Here is a 5830-nt window from a genome sequence, read left to right on the forward strand (position 1 = left end):
ACACTGCTGAGATTGAGAAACCCTGAAAACAGCCAGGTCTCCATCAAGTAACATGGCTTCTTCCTCCTGTTCCTTGTCCTTTTTTCATTCAAGTTCAGATCCCAGATTCTCCCTTGTGTGTGCGTGCTAAGTTGCTCCAGTCGTGTCCCACTCTGTGCAACCCCATGGGCTGTAACCCGCCAGGCTCCTCTGTCCATGGGATTCTCCAGGCAAGAATACTGGAGTGGATTGCTATGCCATGCTCCAGGGGATCTTCCCCTGCCATGGATTGAACCTGAGTCTCTTTATGTCTCTTGCATTGGCAGGTGGGTTCTTTACCACTAGCGCCACTTGAGAAGCCCCGGTTCTCCCTTCGCTCATCTCTAAACCTGAACTTTATCCCATCCTCAGAGGCTTTTGTTTTCCCACAGGTGTATCCCAACTCGCCACATGTGACGCATCTCAGGTCGAGAAGGGCAAAGAACAAACCGTTTCTTTTCCGAAGGGCTGTGAAGACTGTGAACACTGAGGGTACCAGCACATCAGGAGGCTCTGCCCCCTATCAGCTGTGTGACCTCAGGCAAGTCACTTCACTACCCTGAGCCTCAGATCTCCCATCTTTTAAGGGAGGATAGTCGGCGCTCTGCACACATCCCTGGGTATCTCTGTCCTGACATCTGTCAGGACGTCGTGTCTGTGGAGTAGTTTGTAACTGGATGGCATTGTGCCTGTGGAAGCTGTCTAGTCTGCCCCCAGCTGCCCCAAAGGCACCCAAATGTGGTGTCGGGAGGACCCTGAGACCCAGGGCGTAACCAGGTGTAGGCAGTGCAGCAGTCTTGGCTTCTCTCTTGGAACCTGTGATTACAGCCTGGGGGTTCACAGAACATTGCAGCAAAGATGGCACTAACCTTGATAAGGACACGAATTGCTCTGAAGTTGTGTTCTGAAAGAGAGAAAGATGCAATTTGCTGCCACTGTGCGAACCCAGGTCCTGGTTTACCCCTCCAGGTAGACGCTGCCTGCTCTGTTCCAGGGGAAGGTGGTGACTGGATGGGACTGAAGCTTGTTGTCCTCAGCAGGAAACTTCGGGATGGGGGGGGGGGAGAGACTTAAACATCACTTGGTTTTCAAGATTTCACATCACCCTGATGCTTTTGTGACCCAGAACTCAAAATTATTCTATTACACTTTTGTACTTTCACACTTTTTTGACACACAAGAAATGTGAAACGATTATAGAGGTTTTTCTTTTCCAAGTGTGTTGATGCCGATTTTGCGTGTCTAAAGACATTGACTTCCCTGGCGGCTCAGCTGGTAAAGCATTCACTTGCAATGTGGGAGACCTAGGTTCAATCCCTGGGTTGAGAAGATCCCTTGGAGAAGGGAACAGCTACCCACTCCAGTATTCTGGTCTGGAGAATTCCATGGACTGTATAGTCCATGGGGCTGCAAAGAGTTGGTCATGATTGAGTGACTTTCACTTTCAAAGACACTAGCATTCAACTTCTTGATTTGAGTCTGTGTGTGCTTGTATAATGCTGCCTTCCTCCCCCCACCACATCCACATACTCCTGACCAAACAGCTCACCTCTGAGGTTCGCATACTCCGGAATGCTCTTTTTGGGATACGCTCTTCTTATGCTTCCCAGATGAAGCTGGAGTAGAGTCTGAGCTGGGGAGGAGAATGTTCTTAGGACCTTCACAGTTTGATGCATGGTTGAGAAAAGACAAGATGAGGACATTTCTGGAAAGAATCAATCCAAGGCTATGTTTGCATAATCTTTCATCGTTAAAGGTTTCTTTGGTATATTTGCGTGTCCTCTGTGTCTGATGCTGTTGGCCACCCCCAAAGTCTCTTTGGCAATAAAGAGCCAAATCACCAGTTTGGGGATTTCCACAAATCTTCACTGAGGACTAAAGACCTAATTGTTCTTTTCAGGGCATCATTGAGAAAATGGCCTAGCAGATCTGACTTGTGTTAACCCACGTAAATGCTGCTTTATTTGTTTGCAGGCATTTTGTTTCATCTGTTGTTTTGTTTCATAGCAGGTGTCTTCGTCAATTCCAGAAAACATGGAGAAATCAATTATTATATGGGCTAGAGGGTGGTTGAGAAATAAAATTTACAAACAAGTATGCAATTTCTTTTTTAACTTTATTTTTGGCTGCAGTGGGTCTTCGTTGTAGCAAGCGGGGACTACTCTCTAGCTGAAGCGCACAAGGTTTCATTGCAGCGGCTTCTCTTGTTGTAGAGCATAGGCTCTGGCGCACATGGGCTTCAGTAGTTGCACCATGCAGACTCAATAGTTGTGGCTTGCAGGCTTAGTTGCTCCGTAGCCTGTGGAATCTTCCTGGACCAGGAATCAAACCCATGTCCCCTGCATCAGCAGGGGGATTCTTATCCAGTGCACCACCAGGTAAATCCAACAAGTATGCAATTTCAGTTATGACATCAAAGAACTGTAATGCCAAAGGCAGTAGGAGAAAAGGGAAGACAATGGAAACACTGAGTGTCACTTGCCCCCAAGAAAACAAGAAGCTTTCCTGTGTGTTTAAGATTTTCTTTGGCATACCTGCCTGTCCCTCTGTGTGCCACCTACCACATGGCTGAGGAATGTCTGTTTCACTTAGCAGACAGATTGTTTTCCTTTTAGGCTTAATACTCTTTGTTTCTAGAGGCCAGAAAACAGTGCAGGCCCCCAGAAGCCCACTCCCATCTCTTAACTTTAAGATCCTAGTCTGTGGGTCAAGCTGGATCAAGTCTCTAGGGCAACTCTCGAGTTTTCATCCAGTGTCTGTTATGGGCGGCCCAACGTGGGGATGACCATCTAGGCATCCCCATCAAAAGGCCAGCCATCTGGGAACAGTTCTGCCATAGTACTTGTGTACTGAGCAGGAAGCTATTCAATGAGGCACTCCCGCAATATCAGACCTGCATGCTCAAGGACTGCTGGGAGGTCTGTGACATCACAGCTCTCAGTGATCTGCCCACCTGGGACTGACAGGCACAGTACTCAGGGTGTGTGGCCTTTATGGATGGAGAACAGGCCTCCGTTTAGGAAAGGCCCTGGGCTCCTATCACCTCCTCTCCCTTCCTGGGGCAGTCTGGTCAGGCCTTTTACGGTGGAAGTGAAGTCAGTCAGCCACACTTGCTGAGAAGCTGCCCAAACCCATGGTGCCTTGCTACATTTGACTCACTTCTTCTTTTTTCAGGTAAGCACAGTTTATCCTCCCAACTAGACTGTAGGTGCACTGAGGGTGGGAAACTTGTTTCAGCTTCACTTCACTTCAGGGTCTGCAGCACTCAGAAGAGCCATGCTAGCTGACTGGGATCATTTGCCAGGGGATCGTCAGCATATAGCATGAGCTTCATCTCTGAGAACAGCCTTGTGGGGCATAGGCTGGGGTTGGGGGAGTAAGAAGATAAACAAGGGAAGGGGATGACAGGCTTAGCATGAAGGTACCAGGAGAGGTGAGGGCAGGAGCTGAGAGGGAACGAACATGACTGAAGGGCTACACTGAGGCTGTCTGATCGCGGGTTGGAAAAGAATTTCCAGACACAGGCCATTTCAGAAGGGAGTGAGTTTTTATTAAGAACAAAGAGCAGAGATAATGTGGGCACTGTGAATGCAGTGGGATGACCTCCTGACAGAGGAGGGAAAGCTGACAGTTTTCATGAGTGAATAGCCAATTTTTATAGCCTCAAGACAAAGAAAATTCCTGCTGGAAGGCTGGCGTTAGGTGATGGGTTGGGGCGCTATGGGGTGTTTAGCGGAGTGGGCACCTTGGCTTAATTGGGAGTCAGGAACTTATTAGTGATGATCAGGGGGGCTTTTGGCAACCATTACAAAGGGGCTCAGTCGGCTTGGGAGGTGTCCTTGGTTCTGGGCTTCGATTCTGTGGCCTTGGGCAAGGCCTCGCACCTGTGGCCTGGGACAAGCCTCAACAGGTTACAGGTGGGAAGGAAGAAAGGCCGAGGCCCAGGGTGTGGCTGTCCTTTCTCCTGCGCTGATGTCATCTGCCCCTGCTGGACCCCCTGCCCGCTTCTGCCCCCCTCCCCAACTTGTTCCTCCCCTAACTGTCCTCAAGTCAGAAAGAAGCTGACAGCGATCAAAGCAACACCCCCCCACAGAGCACCGCATCCTGGGTACCAATCCACCCCACTTTCCACACGCGGGGCAAGCGAGGCCCCGCCCCTTCTCCCTCCCCTGGCTGGAGCAAGGGACGAAGCCTGGGAGACTGCGCGTTTCTGACCCCCGTGTGACCCCGTGTCCAAGGTCCCCCGCAAGCAGACCGAGCACACTCACCAGGCTGCCCGCAGGGTCTAGAAGGGCCCCCAGGCGGGGCCGCGGGGCATGTCTTTGCACATGTTGTCGAAGGCGCAGGCTGGCGCACGGCTGGAGCAGGTGCTGCACCGCCCTCCCCCACCCCGGGCCCGGCCCCAGCTCCAGTGCAAGAGCTTGGGGACCGGGGTGTGTGAGAGGGGAGCTGCCAGAGGCTTATTTCCTACTCTTTCTTCTCCTGCCCCACCTGCTTCTCTCCCATCTGCGCCCCCACTTACAAACCGCCCCCTCCCCTCAACACTCTTGTGCGGCGCCTCCCGGGGAGGAAGCATCCGAGGAGGGCGGAGGGCATGGTTTGGAGGACCCTGTCCTCATTGCTGATGAGGGTTCAAAAGGTCTCTCAATCTGTTAGGCCCAGAGGCCAGAGTTTGTCGCTTCAGTGAGGGGCTTGGCTGGGGGTAGAAGGTGACGTTCTGGCCACCCACTTGAAGCTTTTGCCTCAAAGAGGAGCCTTTCTAATCAGCTGGGAAATCTTTCCTGGCTCCCCCTCGAGAACATTTTTATCTTCTAAGAGCGTCTCATCGGTGGATTGCACATCTCTCTCCTCTGGGCAGTTAAGAATCCCACTGCCCACCCTGGGCCTGGCACCAATGGCCCCAGGGCTTCTTAGGTCTTGCCGCATACAGGCGGCTGGAGCTCTGTCCTTTTGGAGTGCAGGTGCCACCCGGCCCAGTGTTTCCATTTCCCCCTCTTTCTCCCAGGGAACCCAGGAGAAGGGCAGGGCTGTGGATCAGGGCCTGCTGAGGCACTAGAAGGTTCATGGCAGTTGGTCCGATGGGCCGTATGGGAGTCAGATCAACAAACAGAACCCAGGCCACTCCTCATCATCCAGAGTTTTCACAGCTCATGAACCTCTGTGCTCCCCAATGCCAGTGTCCACACAAGCCCTCCTGCCTTGGCTCTGATGTACCAAGCACTGTTCTCAGCCTTTTCTGTAAAACTGTGATTTGATCCTCATTAAGAATCCTATTCCATAGGCACTGTCATCCCCATTTTATAGACAAACTAAGAAATGTTAAGTAAATTGTTCCCGGGTATGTGCTGATAACCATTACAATATAAGCTTGTCCTGGATTCATAAAAGACATCTTTGAAAACAATCAGGCACACAAGGGAGATCCTAACCTCAGAAGTTGGGAATAAATAAGTAAAAGCTCAGTCAATGAAGGTGGACAGCTCTGGGTTTGAGTTTTAGCCAACTTATGTAATACACTCTGTGCCCCTGCTCAACTCTAATGAAAACACCAACACCTACTTCTTGGGGCTATTGTGATGTATCGCTTCCCAGTGACTGGCACACAATAAGGACTCCCAGTATATACCAGCTGCGAGGCTCACTACTCCTGGCACAGCCCTGCAATCCCACCTGCTGGGGGGAAGCTAGCTTGGACAGGACAGCCTAGTCCTGATCCATAGGTCAGATTGCTGCTGTGACTGGACTAGCCCCCTCTCTCACTAACAGAAGAAGTCAATCATTTGGGCTTTGGTTCCTATTGGCTGAAATTGGT

The sequence above is a fragment of the Bos indicus genome, chromosome X (assembly GCF_029378745.1).
Source record: "Bos indicus isolate NIAB-ARS_2022 breed Sahiwal x Tharparkar chromosome X, NIAB-ARS_B.indTharparkar_mat_pri_1.0, whole genome shotgun sequence".
Lineage (NCBI taxonomy): Eukaryota > Metazoa > Chordata > Mammalia > Artiodactyla > Bovidae > Bos > Bos indicus.